Source organism: Pseudophryne corroboree, chromosome 4 (genome assembly GCF_028390025.1).
Source record: "Pseudophryne corroboree isolate aPseCor3 chromosome 4, aPseCor3.hap2, whole genome shotgun sequence".
NCBI lineage: Eukaryota > Metazoa > Chordata > Amphibia > Anura > Myobatrachidae > Pseudophryne > Pseudophryne corroboree.
Genome location: NC_086447.1, coordinates 605491227 through 605510018, shown reverse-complemented (window position 1 = coordinate 605510018; position 18792 = coordinate 605491227).

The following is an 18792-nucleotide window of genomic DNA, read 5'->3' as shown; positions in this document are numbered from 1 at the left end:
ATAGACTATTATTATATTTCTTTTAGATACAATCTCACAAGTGGCACTGCTCTCTATTGTTTCCACATATACAGTTGAAACTCAGAAAATTAGAATATTGTGCAAAAGTTCATTTATTTCAGTAATTCAACTTAAAAGGGGAAACTAATATATTGTATTATATAGACTCATTACATGCAAAGTGAGATATTTCAAGCCTTTATTTGTTATAATTTTGAGGATTCTGGCTTACAGCTTAAGAAAACCCCAAATTCAAAATCTTAGAAAATTAGAATATTGCATAAAATCAACAAAAAAAGGATTTTAAATACAGAAATGTCGGCCCTCTGAAAAGTTTAATCGTGCATATGTACTCAGTACTTGGTTTGGGCCCCTTTTGCATGAATTACTGCCTCAATGTGACGTGGCATGGATTCTATCAGCCTGTGGCACTGCTTAGGTGTTATGGAAGACCAGGATGCTTCAATAGCGGCCTTCAGCTCTTCTGCATTGTTCGGTCCCATGTCTCTCATCTTTCTCTTGGCAATGCCCCGTAGATTCTCTATGGGGTTCAGGTCAGGCGAGTTTGATGGCCAATCCATCACAGTAATCCCACGGTCATTGAACCAGGTTTTGGTACTTTTAGCAGTGTGGGCAGGTGCCAAGTCCTGCTGGAAAATGCAGTCAGCATCTCCAACGTCGTATTCCTCTTGCCAAGCCGCTCTTGAACAACAAACAACGTCAGAAGCATCTTACCTGGGCTAAAGAAAAAAAGAACTGGTCTGATGCTCAGTGGTCCAAAGTCCTCTTTTCTGATGAGAGCAAATTTTGCATCTCATTTGGAAACCAAGGTCCCAGAGTATAAAGGAAGAATGGAGAGGCACACAATCCAAGATGCTTGAAGTCCAGTGGGAAGTTTCCACAGTCTGTGTTGATTTGGGGAGCCACATCATCTGCTGGTGTTGGTCCACTGTGCTTTATTAATTCCAGAGTCAACGCAGCCATCTACCAGTACATTTTAGAGCACTTCATGCTTCCTTCAGCAGACAAGCTTTATGGACATGCTGACTTCATTTTCCAGCAGGACTTGGCACTTGCCCCCACTGCCAAAAGTACCAAAACCTGGTTCAATGACTGTGGGATTACTGTGCTGGATTGGCCAGCAAACTCGCCTGACCTGAACCCCATAGAGCAGGGGTGGCCAACCAGTCAGAGGGAAAGAGCCCATAAGCATCTGTAGTCAAGTCAAAGAGTCGGTATTATGCGCGCGCCATAGGAACGTGCACAAAATGGGCATGGCCTAACTTGTGCAAGCCCACGCCCCATTTTCTGTGCCCGCCTTTGGTATGACATTTGTAGGAGCATGACCATGTGTCACACTGGGGGCGTGAAACACTGAAACAATCCAGATCCACATGAAATACACTGAAACAAGCCAGCCTTCCCCTTCACTCTGTGCCTCTCAGCATCCCATCATTCACTCTGTGCCTCTCAGCCTCCCATCCTTCACTCTGTGCCTCCTGGTCTCTTACTGTCTTACTGAAGTTCGGAGTGCCGCCTACATTGGTTTTATATATATATATATATATATATATATATTGAATTTGAAGGTGCGGCACTCAAGAAATTTGATAAAATAAATTGAAACATTGAAATACAGGACATTTGTCTCCTCATTATTTGGATTTTCAGCTTGAGTGCTGCACCTTCACATTCACCATTGATTATTTACCTGTGAAGGGCCAAGCGCAGTTAACACAAGGCAGATTGGGAGTGCCGGACCCTGGCTGGACTATATTTATGTATATATATATAAAGTTTGTCAGCCATTAGTCAGTGATCCGGTCGGTGGAAACACTCCCTTTGTTGAGCTCACACCTTTTTAAGGTGAGGGAGTCTACATATCCACATCACTTACTGGACACTCTTTTTACTGATGGAATTATTAAAAAATGGTTTATGTACAACATTTTTGAAAGATCTCACGTAAATGACTTTTTTTATGAATATTTTTGTTATTAAATATTTTATTCTGGGGGGCGTGGCCTGGCTGTCTTGGAGAGTGGACGTGCTCTCCCCAGCTCCTGCACACTCAATCTCCCTAATATCCCTCTCCTTCCCCCGACCTGCACCAGGCCGCCCCAGATTCTCTATTGTGACCCCCTGTACGTGTCTGCAGCTGCTGTGGGGGACCCGCGGAGTCGGGGAGTGCTTTTAAGCACTCCTGTGGATTGCGGCCTTCCCCCACCCTTGAAGCCGGGGGCTCGAGTTTGGAGCCGGACCGGAGCGGCGGAACGGAGCCGCGTCACCGCTGGGAGCCACCCTGCCTGCTCCCACCTACACCTACTCCTGATACCTGGGACCCGGAGCCGGCCGGCCGGTGGACGTGGCCGGAGGATCATGCTGCGGGCGGCGGCCGTCTCGTGGGGGGACGCCGGGAGCCGGGAAGCTGACGAGGAGGCCTGGATTCGGCGGCGGACGGCGGTGACCCCCCTGGTAGGTGCGTCCCGCTGCGCCCCCTGACCCTGCCCTGAGACCTGAGCCTGCACGCTCGGAAGGCTTCCGGCGGCGCCTGGGGATTGCGGCCTTCCCCCCTGACCTGAAGCCGGGACCTGGATTTCGGCCCCGGCCGGCCGAGAGTTCCGGACCCGGCCTACACCCACAGGAGGCTCCAGCGGCTGCCTGACGGACCCCTCCCTCCTCTCTACTCACCTGCTGGTGACGCTGGCCCTCCTGACGCTCCTGGATGGCGGGGATCCTCCTGCAGGACCCCGGAATACCACCCAGCTCCAGCACCATTTCAGACAAGCTGACAGCGGCCATCTTGCAGGCCTCCAGATCCACCTCCACTGATTCATCCAAGCGGTGCTCCCCCCTGCTGCGGTCATCCGGAGCCCACCTCATATCCCCTCTGAGGACCACTGCCGCTACCAGCCGTGGACCCCCCCTCCCCCTGCCTGCTCTCCCCGGCACTGCCCTGGTCACTGGCTGGTCCGTGCCCGGGGCTCGTCTCCGGGGCCCATCGACAGGGGAGGTCCTCCACGGAACTCCACTCCACACCACCCCTGACTGTGTGGCTCCTCACAAGGACGACATGGGCCTACCGCTCTCCTGGGGCTCCCTGGACCCGCCCCGTCTTCTCCTCTGCTGAGCTGACCGCACCGTGATGCCTCTCTAAGGCTCTGGCCTTACCTCCCCTGGTCCTGAGCTACACTGCTGGAGCGCCACCTCTATTCCCCACCCTCCTGGCCACCCTCCTTTCCATAAGTTAACGATGCCAAAAGGTGGCAAAAAGTCGCAGGGGTCGGACCTCACACCATTCCTCACTAGGAAAAACACCCCAACCAAGCGCAGACCTGATGCTGCTGCGCCCACCCATAGTCCCTCCGACTCGGAAGCCGAGGATGACGATCTCACGCCCCTCACCCGCAGGGACTTCCTCTCCCTCCTTAAGGAGATGCGGGACGTTAAAACCTCAGTCCAAGCTCTCCACTCCTTGAAATCCGATATTGCCGACATCGGCTCCAGAACCGACCAACTTGAACGACGAGTGGAAGAGGTGGTGTCGTTTCAACAAACGGTCGAGACCGACTTCCATCAACTCCGCCAAGATGTCGCCCACCTGCGGGAGGAGCATGAGGACCAGGACAATAGGGCAAGGAGAAACAACCTGAGGATTCGGGGTATCCCAGAGGAGGTCGAGACGGCCCACCTTGACCTCTATCTCAAGCGCCTCTTCGCACACCTATCACCTGATACCCCTGAAGAACATCTGCTCCTGGACCGAGCGCATCGAGCCCTGCGACCTCGCTCCCAGGATTCCTCCGAGCCAAGAGATGTCATCCTCCGTCTGCACTACTTTACTGCAAAGGAGGCTGTCATGAGGGAGGCCCGACAACTGGGATCTGTGACTTTCCAGAATACCCCTCTCCAGATCTTCCAAGACTTATCCCCTCCCACCCTGGCCAAACGCAGGGATTTCAAGCCCATTACCTCCCTGCTTTCCCGTCATAGTGTCAAATACCGCTGGGGTTTCCCCTTCCGTATCTTGGTATGGCACCAGGGGAAGCTCCTCACGGCCAGGAATTTACCCGAGGCTCAGAAGCTGCTCTCCAAGCTGGGCATCCACACCGCTGAACAGGATATCCAGTCTCAAGACCTGCCGCCACGGACTCAGCGGGACCCACCTCAGCCCCCTCGATCCGAGTGGTTCATGGTCCCGGCCTCGACGACCTCCCAGGCTCCACCTCCTGTTCCCTGATGAACTCTCAATTCTTTAACCCCATGTTTACTCTAGCCAATCGGGTCGACCCCTCCTGGTCGCACTCCCCTACCCCGGGAGCTGCTCTATTTTAGGCCCCCCATATCCTGAATTCCCGACCCCTTAGATACCTCATGACCCTTTTGTCATTACTTCATGCTGAAAAGTTATGCTGTTAAAATGTTACCCTGCCGAGACTGGACTTTTTGTTTCCGACCTACCCCCCCCCCTCTCCCTTTCTTTTTGGAGTTGGCGCTCCACCTACTCTTTGTTTCAGTCCTCTCTCCAGTTTTTTCCCTTAGGCCCTCCCAGGGGAGGCCCGCCCGCCTTATATATATATTTTTTTTCTGGGTGATTTGTGGTCCGCTGTCCGGACCCCATGCCGTGCCCCCGTAGGGCTTCGAGCCCTCTTGCTGACCTAGGTGCCCTCCTGACACCTAGTCTCCCTTTCCCCTGTCAGCACCACCGGTCCTGGCCCCTATTGCCGGATGACCAACTACCCCCCCTCCCCTCCCGGTCTCCTTTTTTTCCCTCTCTCCTCTTGACCACACTCTCCCTCGCTCTATATCCTTCTTCTCTTTCTTCCCCCCTCCTTCCTTTGCTCTCAGTGCTCCCCACTCTCTCTACTTTGCCTGTCTCTTCGCTGCTTGCCCATGGGTCTCCGGGTACTATCTTTTAATGTGAAGGGCTTGAACAGCCCCCAAAAGAGAGGCAAGCTTTTTGCCTCCCTTAAATTCCATAAAGGTGACCTGGTCTTCCTACAGGAGACTCATTTCCTACATGACACCCACCCTACATTGCAATGTAGGCAATACCCAGATTCCTTCCATGCCTGCGACCATTCGGCCAAGAAACGAGGGGTTGCGATCTTATTTGCCCGCCATCTCACCTTTGAACCTCTAGATTCATATGCTGACAAAGACGGCCGGTTTCTAGTCTTGGTGGGAAAATTGAATAACAAGATCTGTACACTAGCCAACGTTTATGCCCCTAACCAACGTCAGGAACGATTTTTTACAAAGCTAGATAACCTCCTCACTCGAGTCCGACAGGGCGACCTCATACTTGCTGGGGACTTTAACTCCGTTCTAAACCCCCAAATACCGCTCCCCTCTTCCCTCTACTGCCTCCTCGTCGGACTCCCTCCGCTCCAGATCCCTCCTCAGTCTCATGCGATCCCAGCTTCTCTATGACTCCTGGAGGATAAAAGACTCCTCCGTCCATGACTATACCTTTTACTCTGCCCCTCATAATTCCTACTCCCGCATTGACATGATCCTGCTCAGCCATGACCTCGCCTTAAACCTCCGCGAAGCTCACATACACCCACTAATCTGGTCCGATCATGCCCCTATCTCCTGTGACCTTTTAGGTCTGGCCTCACGCCCTCGCCCCATGACATGGCGCCTTAACGACTCTCTCCTCCACAACCCGGAGATGTGTTCCCACCTTCGGGATACGATCTCCGACTACTTTTCCCTGAATGATACCCCTGATATTTCTAGATCCACTCTTTGGCTTGCACACAAGGCAGTTCTTCGTGGGCGTGTTATCAGCCTGGCTTCCAAAGCCAAAAAACAATCTCTCACCCATTTTAACAAACTCTCTATTAAACTCCACGCACTTGAAACCCAGCATAAGGCGTCCTCCGACCCGGCTGTCTTGTCCGAACTTTGTACTGTTCAAGCGGAACTTGATCTCCTTCTCTCTGCCCGGGTGGCCAGGCATCTTAAATGGCTCCGCCAGTCCTTTTATGAGAAGGGGGACAAGGCGGACAAGATCCTGGCGGCACGACTCCGTTCCACGAGAGCCAAAACTAACATTGTCTCTATCAGAAACTCCATCAACCAACTCGTCCAAGACCCCGCAGCCATTAGAGCTGCCTTCCATTCCTACTATGCGGACCTATACAACCTCCCGCCCCCCTCAACTGGTTCCTCCCCTCTGCCCCACTCTGATCTAGTCTCACACTTCCTTACAGCTTCTAACCTACCCAGATTGCCCCAGGACGCCATGGACCATCTTAACAGTGAGATCTCAATGGAAGAAATTGCTCAGACTATACTTATCCAAAAAATTGGTAAATCCCCGTGCCCGGACGGGTTTACAGCTCTTTATTATAAAAAATTCTCTGCTCTTCTTGCCCCCCACCTGCAGTCACTGTTCAATGGGATTGTCCATGGCGACCCCTTCCCCCCTGAGATGTTGGAGGCCAGAATTGTAGTAATCCCTAAAGAGGGCAAGGATACCCTTAACTGCGCTAGCTACCGCCCTATATCTCTCTTGAATCTAGATCTGAAAATCTTTGCCAAGATCCTGGCCAACCGTCTTAACCCCTACCTCCCCTCTCTTGTTCATTACGACCAGGTGGGGTTTATCCCGGGCCGTCAGGCGAGAGACAACACCAGACGTGCTGTCGATCTTATACACATCTCGAACTCCAGGAGATCCCCCACCATCATGCTCTCTTTAGACGCTGAAAAGGCATTTGACCGGATCTCCTGGAGTTTTCTGAAAGCTGCTCTGGAGGCCTATGGCTTGTCTGGTAGCTTCCTCACTGGCGTCCTGGCACTATACTCTGCTCCCTCTGCCACGGTCTTAATCAATGGTGTCCCATCAGCCCCACTTAGCATATCGAATGGTACACGTCAGGGTTGCCCCCTATCACCATTAATATTTGCCCTTATTATTGAACCCCTCGCATCCCAAATTAGAGCCCACCCGGATATACACGGAATACGAGTAGGCCACACCGACCCTAAAATCTCCCTCTTCGCTGACGACATCTTACTCTCCCTGACCCAACCCCTTATCTCACTCCCAAACTTATTCTCAGTCCTGCAATCTTATAGCCTTATATCAGGATATAAGATCAACTGCTCCAAATCCGAGGCCATGTTACTTCATGTCCCTCACCGGGAAGCTGAGTCTCTCCGCACTACCTTTAATTTTAAATGGCAGCCCACAAAGATTAAATACTTGGGGATTAACCTGACCTCTCGCTATTATTCTCTCTTCCGGGAAAACTTCCCATCCCTTCTCACCTACACACTCGCTGCCCTGACCTCCTGGAACAGTCTTTTTATTTCATGGCTGGGCAGGATTATAGCGGTTAAAATGACCATAGTCCCTAAATGGCTTTACCTTTTCCAGACCCTCCCAGTGGCAGTCCCAGCTTCCTTTCTTCGCACTATCCAACGAGCCCTTATACGTTTTATTTGGAACCACAGACCCCCCCGCATCGCCGCCAATACCCTGAAAAGGCCAACCCCCGCGGGAGGTAGGGGCCTTCCTGACATCACACTTTACTATCTTGCCTCCCACTTATCCCATATTGTCACCTCCTATGCTCCTCCGGGATCTATATCCTGGCTGGATATTGAGGCGGCCTTCATCGGCCTCCCGGACCTGACCCCCTTATGGGGTCTGCCCCCCACCTCTCGCCCCCCAACCACTAAACTTCTCCCCACTATTAAATTTAACCTTAAAACTTGGGACTCCCTCTCCCTGAAGAAGGGTCTCACCACTACTCCCTCGCCCTTGACCCCTGTCTGGCAGAACCCTATGTTTCCTCCTGGACTCTCGACTGTGAGGTTCTGTCTGTGGATAACGCTGGGCTTCAAATTTACGATCAATTTTGCCGATCGGGGCCAATGGCTGTCCCTACCAGACCTTCAACAAAAGACCCCTTCACACCCACTTAATCCCTTCCAATTTTTACAAATACGCCACTTCCTAGCCTCTCTCCCCTCCTCCGCCGTGCTCCGTGCTCTCACCCCCTTTGAAATCCTATGCACCAACTCCCATCTATCCAAAGGCCTAATCTCCCTATTACTAGAGGCCTCTCTTCCCCCCTCCCGGCCCCACGAGCTCGCATGGGAACGCGATCTTGGACCCCCACCGGAGAGTGAGGACTGGGAGGACATGAGACTGGGGATTGCTAAATCCTCTATCGCTACTGTCTTTAAAGAAACAGCCTACAAAGTTTACTACCGCTGGTACTACACCCCTGACCGAATTAATAAATTCTTTCCATCTTCTTCCCCTAATTGCTGGAGGAATTGCGGGGCCAGGGGCACTATGCTCCACATATAGTGGACCTGCCCATCCATCGCTCCCTTTTGGGACTTAGTCCACTCCCTCCTCAATTCGCTTTTAGATTCTCCTGTGCTGAAAGATCCTTGGATCTTTTTACTATGTCTCCCTCCTCAATTACTCAATAAATTTTCCCAGAAACTGACCTCACACATCCTGGCGGCGGCAAAGTCGCTGATAGCTCTTAATTGGAAGAACCCCTCACCACCCTCTCTCCAGTCCCTTAAAACCTAAATTTGGCACATTGCCTCAATGGAAAAGATCACATACTATCTCCACGACCGGGGCCACATCTTTGAGCAGGTCTGGGCCCTGTGGCTCGCTGCTGACCGTGGAGGCCCGCCCCCCCCACCCTTGCCCCTAGCTTACTCCGTAGACCCATGGGCACTGCCTGCTGCTTTCCCCCTATGTTTTTCTCCCCCATCTCTTCCTCCCTCTCACTCTCTTCTCCTTTTCCCTTTTTCTACTCTTCTTCTGTCTCCCCCTTGATCCCCCTTCTCACTCTTTTTCTTAATCCTACCATTTCCAGGATATACACTGAGCACAGATGACACCGTGGTCCCCCCCCCTTTTTTCCCCTTCCTCCTCCCCCCCCCCTGACCTCCATATTGGAACGTTACTGTTCTGTCCTTTTAGACTAACTCTGTTGTTTATCTGAAAATTTGTGGTTTATGCTGGACGTGGGCTCTGTTGGCCTCCGGTCCCTTTGTTCATGCAATGTTTTTATACCATGTTTGACCACGTATAAATAAAGAATTTAAAAAAAAAAATTTTTTATTCTAATTGGCCTTGGGCCATTTGTTTGGGTGACTTTCTGGTGAGGGGTTATCCATTATAGGAACCCAGAAAATTCTGTCCTGCACAGTATAAGATATACCCACTGGGAAGGATTTCCGTCAAATCTATACAATCAATACAGCGCACTCAGGAATTGTTTTTTCTGATATATATATATATATATATATATAAAATGAAATCCAAGAATAACGGCACTGGAGACTGTCAGCAAATATAAATTCTGTATTGAGAGGTAGACGTTTCGGAGTATATACTCCGTCCTCAGTACCACATACAATCAACTAACAGGACGAATACAAACATTTAAATACCTGTGCATTGCCGCGCTGTCCTCGCCGCCGCACGCCGGGTCCTCTCTTCCGGTAATCACCTCACACTTCCCCCATTTCCGCTGACGTCACCGTTGCCATGGTCACGCACAGCGTGCGTGTCATCAGCCCCGCCGCCCGGAACTACAGGGGATTGGATGTGCGTCCGGCTATAGGAAACCCTGTGTGTTGGGTAACCGAGGGCAGCTGCAGCTAAAAACATAAACATACAAACAAAATATATTTTACACACATAGAAAGTGAAAAAAAGATTTTAAAAGACAAAATCACAAGCAGCATCAGGAAACATACTGGCCGAAGGTGCCTATATGGGGGGAACTCATCACAACGCTCCAATGTATACACCCTAACTGGCTCACTACTAATCTCAAAAATAGCTGAATATAAATGCATATATTGTAACTACTGTAGTGCCCAGGCTATAACGCATTCCAATTGATTTTGTCATTAAGCCCACTTGGGGCAAAAGTGTTAAGTCGCATAATCCATCTGGACTCCCTTTCCAAAAGTGCCCCAGCCCTATCCCCTCCTCTAAGTGACAAAGGGATATGGTCTATTCCAAAATACCTAAGATCGTCAAGGGTATGCCTAGCCAACTTAAAATGGCGAGCCACTGGTTGGTCAATGGCCTTGCCCTCCAGGATTAACTTAATGGCAGATCTGTGCGCCGCCATTCTCTCACTCAATTTACGTGTAGTCTGACCGACGTAAAAAAGACCGCACGGACAGACTACAACGTATACGACAAAAGAAGTACTACATGTAATGACATGTCTAATGGTGTACATTTTATCAATGTGTGGGTGCTTAAACTCTTTACATACTACCATATATCGACATGTAGCACATTTGGGGCACCTATAACACCCTGGCGCCTTATAGTGCACATTTGGAATGGCGCTGCCACCCATCCCAGTGATATCCGACTTCACTAAACGGTCTCTTAAATTACAACCACGCCTAAATGCTATTATGGGCCTGGTATCCTTAAACACTGGTAGATCTGGATCCAAGGCTACAATAGGCCACAGAGCCTTAGATGCTCTGCGGACTATGGGACTTGCCGTGGTATAGTCACATGCCCAAGGCAAGATGTTCCTATTACTCTTGGATCCAGATTGCAATAAATCTGCTCTGGGCATGTGCAAAATCCGCTGTTTCTGCTCTTCTAATAGGGTCCTATCGTAGCTGGGGCACTTAGCTGGGGCACGTAGGGCTGGGGCACTTTTGGAAAGGGAGTCCAGATGGATTATGCGACTTAACACTTTTGCCCCAAGTGGGCTTAATGACAAAATCAATTGGAATGCGTTATAGCCTGGCCACTACAGTAGTTACAATATATGCATTTATATTCAGCTATTTTTGAAATTAGTAGTGAGCCAGTTAGGGTGTATACATTGGAGCGTTGTGATGAGTTCCCCCTATATAGGCACCTTCGGCCAGTATGTTTCCTGATGCTGCTTGTGATTTTGTCTTTTAAAATCTTTTTTTCACTTTCTATGTGTGTAAAATATATTTTGTTTGTATGTTTATGTTTTTAGCTGCAGCTGCCCTCGGTTACCCAACACACAGGGTTTCCTATAGCCGGACGCACATCCAATCCCCTGTAGTTCCGGGCGGCGGGGCTGATGACACGCACGCTGTGCGTGACCATGGCAACGGTGACGTCAGCGGAAATGGGGGAAGTGTGAGGTGATTACCGGAAGAGAGGACCCGGCGTGCGGCGGCGAGGACAGCGCGGCAATGCACAGGTATTTAAATGTTTGTATTCGTCCTGTTAGTTGATTGTATGTGGTACTGAGGACGGAGTATATACTCCGAAACGTCTACCTCTCAATACAGAATTTATATTTGCTGACAGTCTCCAGTGCCGTTATTCTTGGATATCATGTCACTGCTTTCATCTGGCACGGAGAGAAGTTGTTACATTTGCTGCGGAGTGCCGGCTGCTATGGATTGTTTATATATATATATATATATATATATAAAAATATCTCTGAGGAGTGCTCTTATTGAATGGATATTCCAATGTATATGTTTGTGAACTGAGGATGCTCTTTTAATACCCTATAAATGCATACACCCAAGTGTTAAAACCATTTTTTATTCTTAAAATACAGATTCAGAAATACATTTTCATAATTTCTGACAAATAAAAAACTTGTATGTTTGTTCAGTTTTTGTAAATACAATAATGAAATATTTAGTTTTGTTTCACCCAACGCGTTTCATCTATGACGACTTCTTCAGGGGTGTCTTTGGGATAGAAAGGAGAAAACAAGCCTTAATATACAATACAGGTTGAGTATCCCATATCCAAATATCCGAAATACGGAATATTCCGAAATACGGACTTTTTTGAGTGAGAGTGAGATAGTGAAACTTTTGTTCTTTGATGGCTCAATGTACACAAACCTTGTTTAATACACAAAGTTATTAAAAATATTGTATTAAATGACCTTCAGGCTGTGTGTATAAGGTGTATATGAAACATAAATGAATTGTGTGAATGTAGACACACTTTGTTTAATGCACAAAGTTATAAAAAATATTGGCTAAAATGACCTTCAGGCTGTGTGTATAAGGTGTATATGTAACATAAATACATTCTGTGCTTAGACTTGGGTCCCATCACCATGATATCTCATTATGGTATGCAATTATTCCAAAATACGGAAAAATCCCATATCCAAAATACCTCTGGTCCCAAGCATTTTGGATAAGGGATACTCAACCTGTATATCCGATAGTTTAACTAATTTATACACAACATGTTTAGTAAATCCATCATAACATAATATGTAGTTCAAAAGATCTTTCATAATTATCACATTGAAAAATCACAATGTCTCACCATAAGTGGTAACTATAATTGTTGTTTATATAATGGTTGTCTGTTGAAAGACTTCATATTGTTCTATTTAGTCCATATCTTAATTGATACCATATCTTTACTAATTTTTGGACAATAGAATTTTCCTACTGTGACGATGAGATTAGTTGAAAAAGTTCTTTCTTAAGCAAAGGCAGATTATTTTTCCTAGGTTAGAGAAAAATATTTAGTTTAATTTATGACCTCATAAATTTACATGGACAATCCTTACAGCCAATAAATACTTACTAAAAATGTATTCAAAACAATCTTAGTTGGATTACACAGTATAATGACCTTTAGCTGGATATAATGTTTGTAGAGGTTCTTAAGACCCAAATCAGCTAGATTTTTTTTATAGTTATTTGCAGTAAGTTCCTACAACAAAATATATATATATATATATATATATATATATATATACATATACATATATAAATGTATATACATGTATATATGGTTTTTTTAATGAGACTGAGACTGAGAACAAAAAAAATAATAAGAATTTACTTACCGATAATTCTATTTCTCGTAGTCCGTAGTGGATGCTGGGAACTCCGTAAGGACCATGGGGAATAGCGGCTCCGCCGGAGACTGGGCACAAAAGTAAAGCTTTAGGACTACCTGGTGTGCACTGGCTCCTCCCCCTATGACCCTCCTCCAAGCCTCAGTTAGGATACTGTGCCCGGACGAGCGTACACAATAAGGAAGGATTTTGAATCCCGGGTAAGACTCATACCAGCCACACCAATCACACCGTACAACCTGTGATCTGAACCCAGTTAACAGCATGATAACAGAGGAGCCTCTGAAAAGATGGCTCACAACAATAATAACCCGATTTTTGTAACAATAACTATGTACAAGTATTGCAGATAATCCGCACTTGGGATGGGCGCCCAGCATCCACTACGGACTACGAGAAATAGAATTATCGGTAAGTAAATTCTTATTTTCTCTGACGTCCTAGTGGATGCTGGGAACTCCGTAAGGACCATGGGGATTATACCAAAGCTCCCAAACGGGCGGGAGAGTGCGGATGACTCTGCAGCACCGAATGAGAGAACTCCAGGTCCTCCTCAGCCAGGGTATCAAATTTGTAGAATTTAGCAAACGTGTTTGCCCCTGACCAAGTAGCTGCTCGGCAAAGTTGTAAAGCCGAGACCCCTCGGGCAGCCGCCCAAGATGAGCCCACCTTCCTTGTGGAATGGGCTTTTACAGATTTTGGCTGTGGCAGGCCTGCCACAGAATGTGCAAGCTGAATTGTACTACAAATCCAACGAGCAATAGTCTGCTTAGAAGCAGGAGCACCCAGCTTGTTGGGTGCATACAGGATAAACAGCGAGTCAGATTTTCTGACTCCAGCCGTCCTGGAAACATATATTTTCAGGGCCCTGACTACGTCCAGCAACTTGGAGTCCTCCAAGTCCCTAGTAGCCGCAGGTACCACAATAGGCTGGTTCAAGTGAAACGCTGAAACCACCTTAGGGAGAAATTGAGGACGAGTCCTCAATTCTGCCCTGTCCGTATGAAAAATTAGGTAAGGGCTTTTATAGGATAAAGCCGCCAATTCTGAGACACGCCTGGCTGAAGCCAGGGCCAACAGCATTACCACTTTCCATGTGAGATATTTTAAGTCCACAGTGGTGAGTGGTTCAAACCAATGTGATTTTAGGAACCCCAAAACTACATTGAGATCCCAAGGTGCCACTGGAGGCACAAAAGGAGGCTGTATATGCAGTATCCCCTTGACAAACGTCTGAACTTCAGGAACTGAAGCCAGTTCTTTCTGGAAGAAAATCGACAGGGCCGAAATTTGAACCTTAATGGACCCTAATTTTAGGCCCATAGACAGTCCTGTTTGCAGGAAATGCAGGAAACGACCCAGTTGAAATTCCTCTGTAGGGGCCTTCCTGGCCTCGCACCACGCAACAAATTTACGCCAAATACGGTGATAATGCTGTACGGTTACATCCTTCCTGGCTTTGATCAGGGTAGGGATGACTTCATCCGGAATGCCTTTTTCCTTCAGGATCCGGCGTTCAACCGCCATGCCGTCAAACGCAGACGCGGTAAGTCTTGGAACAGACAGGGTCCCTGCTGGAGCAGGTCCTTTCTTAGAGGTAGAGGCCACGGGTCCTCTGTGAGCATCTCTTGAAGTCCCGGGTACCAAGTCCTTCTTGGCCAATCCGGAGCCACGAGTATAGTCCTTACTCCTCTCCTTCTTATGATTCTCAGTACCTTGGGTATGAGAGGCAGAGGAGGGAACACATACACTGACTGGTACACCCACGGTGTTACCAGAGCGTCCACAGCTATTGCCTGAGGGTCCCTTGACCTGGCGCAATACCTGTCTAGTTTTTTGTTGAGGCGGGACGCCATCATGTCCACCTTTGGTTTTTCCCAACGGTTCACAATCATGTGGAAGACTTCTGGGTGAAGTCCCCACTCTCCCGGGTGGTGGTGACAAGATTATCCGCTGATGCATCTGAAGATGCGACCCGGACCATTTGTCTAGCAGATCCCACTGGAAGGTTCTTGTGTGGAATCTGCCGAATGGGATTGCTTCATAAGAAGCCACCATCTTTCCCAGGACCCTTGTGCATTGATGCACTGAGACTTGGCCTGGTTTTAGGAGATTTCTGACTAGTTCGGATAACTCCCTGGCTTTCTCCTCCGGGAGAAACACCTTTTTCTGGACTGTGTCCAGGATCATCCCTAGGAATAGAAGTCGTGTCGTCGGGATCAGCTGCGATTTTGGAATATTGAGAATCCAACCGTGCTGGCGCAGCACTATCTGAGATAGTGCTACTCCGACTTCCAACTGTTCCCTGGATCTTGCCCTTATCAGGAGATCGTCCAAGTAAGGGATAACTAAAACTCCCTTCCTTCGAAGGAGTATCATCATTTCGGCCATTACCTTGGTAAAGACCCGGGGTGCCGTGGACAATCCAAACGGCAGCGTCTGAAACTGATAGTGACAGTTCTGTACCACAAACCTGAGGTACCCTTGGTGAGAAGGGTAAATTGGGACATGTAGGTAAGCATCTTTGATGTCCAGAGACACCATATAGTCCCCTTCTTCCAGGTTTGCAATCACTGCCCTGAGTGACTCCATCTTGAATTTGAACCTTTGTATGTAAGTGTTCAAGGATTTTAGGTTTAAAATTGGTCTCACCGAGCCGTCCGGCTTCGGTACCACAAATAGTGTGGAATAGTACCCCTTTCCCTGTTGTAGGAGGGGTACCTTGATTATCACCTGCTGGGAATATAGCTTGTGAATGGCTTCCAATACTGCCTCCCTGTCTGAGGGAGACGTCGGTAAAGCAGACTTTAGAAAACGGCGAGGGGGAGACGTCTCAAATTCCAATTTGTACCCCTGAGATACCACCTGAAGGATCCAGGGGTCCACTTGCGAGTGGGCCCACTGCGCACTGAACTTCTTGAGACGGGCCCCCACCGTGCCTGAGTCCGCTTGTAAAGCCCCAGCGTCATGCTGAGGACTTTGCGGAGGCGGGAGAGGGCTTTTGTTCCTGGGAACTGGCTGTTTGTTGCAGCCTTTTTCCTCTCCCTCTGCCACGGGGCAGAAATGAGGCGCCTTTTGCCCGCTTGCCCTTATGGGGCCGAAAGGACTGCGCCTGATAATACGGCGTCTTCTTAGGTTGAGAAGCTACCTGGGGTAAAAATGTGGATTTTCCAGCAGTTGCCGTGGCTACCAGGTCTGATAGACCTACCCCAAATAACTCCTCCCCCTTATAAGGCAATACTTCCATGTGCCTTTTAGAATCCGCATCACCTGACCACTGTCGCGTCCATAAACCTCTTCTTGCAGAAATGGACAGCGCGCTAACTCTTGATGCCAGTCGGCAAATATCCCTCTGTGCATCACGCATATATAGAAATGCATCCTTCAAATGCTCTATAGTCAGTAATATACTGTCCCTATCTAGGGTATCAATATTTTCAGTCAGGGAATCCGACCACGACAGGCCCGCACTGCACATCCAGGCTGAGGCGATTGCTGGTCGCAGTATAACACCCGTGTGAGTGTATATACATTTTAGGATATTCTCCAGCTTTCTATCGGCAGGTTCCTTTAGGGCGGCCGTATCAGGAGAGGGTAGTGCTACCTGTTTAGACAAGCGTGTGAGCGCTTTATCCACCCTAGGGGGTGTTTCCCAACGTGCCCTATCCTCTGGCGGGAAAGGGTACGATGCCAATAACCTTTTAGGAATTATCAGTTTTTTATCGGGGGAAACCCACGCCTCATCACACACTTCATTTAATTCCTCGGATACAGGAAAAACTACAGGCAGTTTTTTCTCACCAAACATAATACCCTTTTTAGTGGTACTTGTATTATCAGAGATATGCAATACATTTTTCATTGCTTCAATCATGTAACGTGTGGCCCTAGTGGAAGTCATGTTTGTCTCCTCATCATCGACACTGGAGTCAGTATCCGTGTCTGTGTCTGCCATTTGAGGTAACGGGCGTTTTAAAGCCCCTGATGGCGTTTGAGACCCCTGGACAGGCACAAGCTGAGTAGCCGGCTGTCTCATGTCGTTAACTGTCTGTCGTAAAGAGCTGACACTGTCACGCAATTCCTTCCATAAGCTCATCCACTCAGGTGTCGACTCCCTAGGGGGTGACAACTCTATAATAGGCAATTGCTCCGCCTCCATCTCATTTTCCTCCTCAAACATGTCGACACAATCGTACCGACACACCGCACACACACAGGGAATGCTCTGATAGAGGACAGGACCCCACTAGCCCTTTGGGGAGACAGAGGGAGAGTATGCCAGCACACACCAGAGCACTATATATAGACAGGAATACCACTATAAAATGTGCTTTTCCCTTTATAGCTGCTGTTAGTATTAAAACTGCGCCAAATTAGTGCCCCCCTCTCTTTTTTACCCTTTTCTGTAGTGCAGGACTGCAGGGGAGAGTCAGGGAGACGTCCTTCCAGTGGAGCTGTGATGGAAAATGGCGCCCGTGTGCTGAGGAGATAGGCTCCGCCCCCTTCTCGGCGGCCTTTTCTCTTTTTGCTTTTCGCTTTTTGGTGAGTTCTGGCAGGGGTTAAAATACATCCATATAGCCCTGGGGGTTATATGTGGTGTATTTATGCCAGCCAAGGTGTTTACATTGCTGCTCAGGGCGCCCCCCCCCAGCGCCCTGCACCCTCAGTGACCGAAGTGTGAAGTGTGCCTGAGTAACAATGGCGCACAGCTGCAGTGCTGTGCGCTACCTTGTTGAAGACTAATGTCTTCTGCCGCCGATTTTTCCGGACCTCTTCTTGCTTCTGGCTCTGTAAGGGGGCCGGCGGCGCGGCTCTGGGACCGAGCTCCGAGGCTGGGCCTGTGTTCGGTCCCTCTGGAGCTAATGGTGTCCAGTAGCCTAAGAAGCCCAAGCTGGCTGCAAGCAGGCAGGTTCGCTTCTTCTCCCCTTAGTCCCTCGATGCAGTGAGCCTGTTGCCAGCAGGTCTCACTGAAAATAAAAAACCTAAAACTAAACTTTCACTAAGAAGCTCAGGAGAGCCCCTAGTGTGCACCCTTCTCGGCCGGGCACAAAAATCTAACTGAGGCTTGGAGGAGGGTCATAGGGGGAGGAGCCAGTGCACACCAGGTAGTCCTAAAGCTTTACTTTTGTGCCCAGTCTCCTGCGGAGCCGCTATTCCCCATGGTCCTTACGGAGTTCCCAGCATCCACTAGGACGTCAGAGAAAATAAATTGAATACTTACTCTAGGTTTAAATCAGAACCAAGAGTCCTTATTGGATAAAGCAGGGATAATCAACTATATTCTTGGCTAAAGCTGGATCACTAGTGATCAGATGCCAATGCTCCAAAATCTTCTTTTCGAATAAAGCATGAGACAGTGGTGTACATACTGCAAAAATTTAACTTGTCTGGACCTAGAGTCTCCATGGGCACTTTTTTAGTTTTTCAATTAGCAGTATTCAGACTCTTTATTGCGCATCGCTTGAACTGGAAATAATGATGTCATGACACCGCCGTGTGCCTACAGTACTGCTTAATTGAAGTTGTTTTGCTATTTACCTTTGGGCACCGCCGAGTGCAATTTATTTAGCTATATCTGGTGGAGGAGAACAGGAAGGCGCATGACCTACGTACAGTCAATGTGTGCCTAGGATTTTGTTTCTATTTACTACAGCCAAACCTCGCTGGAAATGCCCAATACCTGTCCAATCTTGGAAGCTAAGCAGTGATGTGCCCAGCCAGTACATGGATGGGAGACCTCCAGGGAATACCGGGTGCTGTATTGAATAGACATTTATATTTGACTCCCAATCAAAGAAGGATAAAAGGTTCTCTGGGGCATGCGTCTGCACCTGATAATCTCTTTATATTTATTGTCTATGCTGGTGGCCACTGTTAGATGCATCACGGCCTTTTGTACGTCCCACCAACATTGCACTTTACAGAGCTGTTT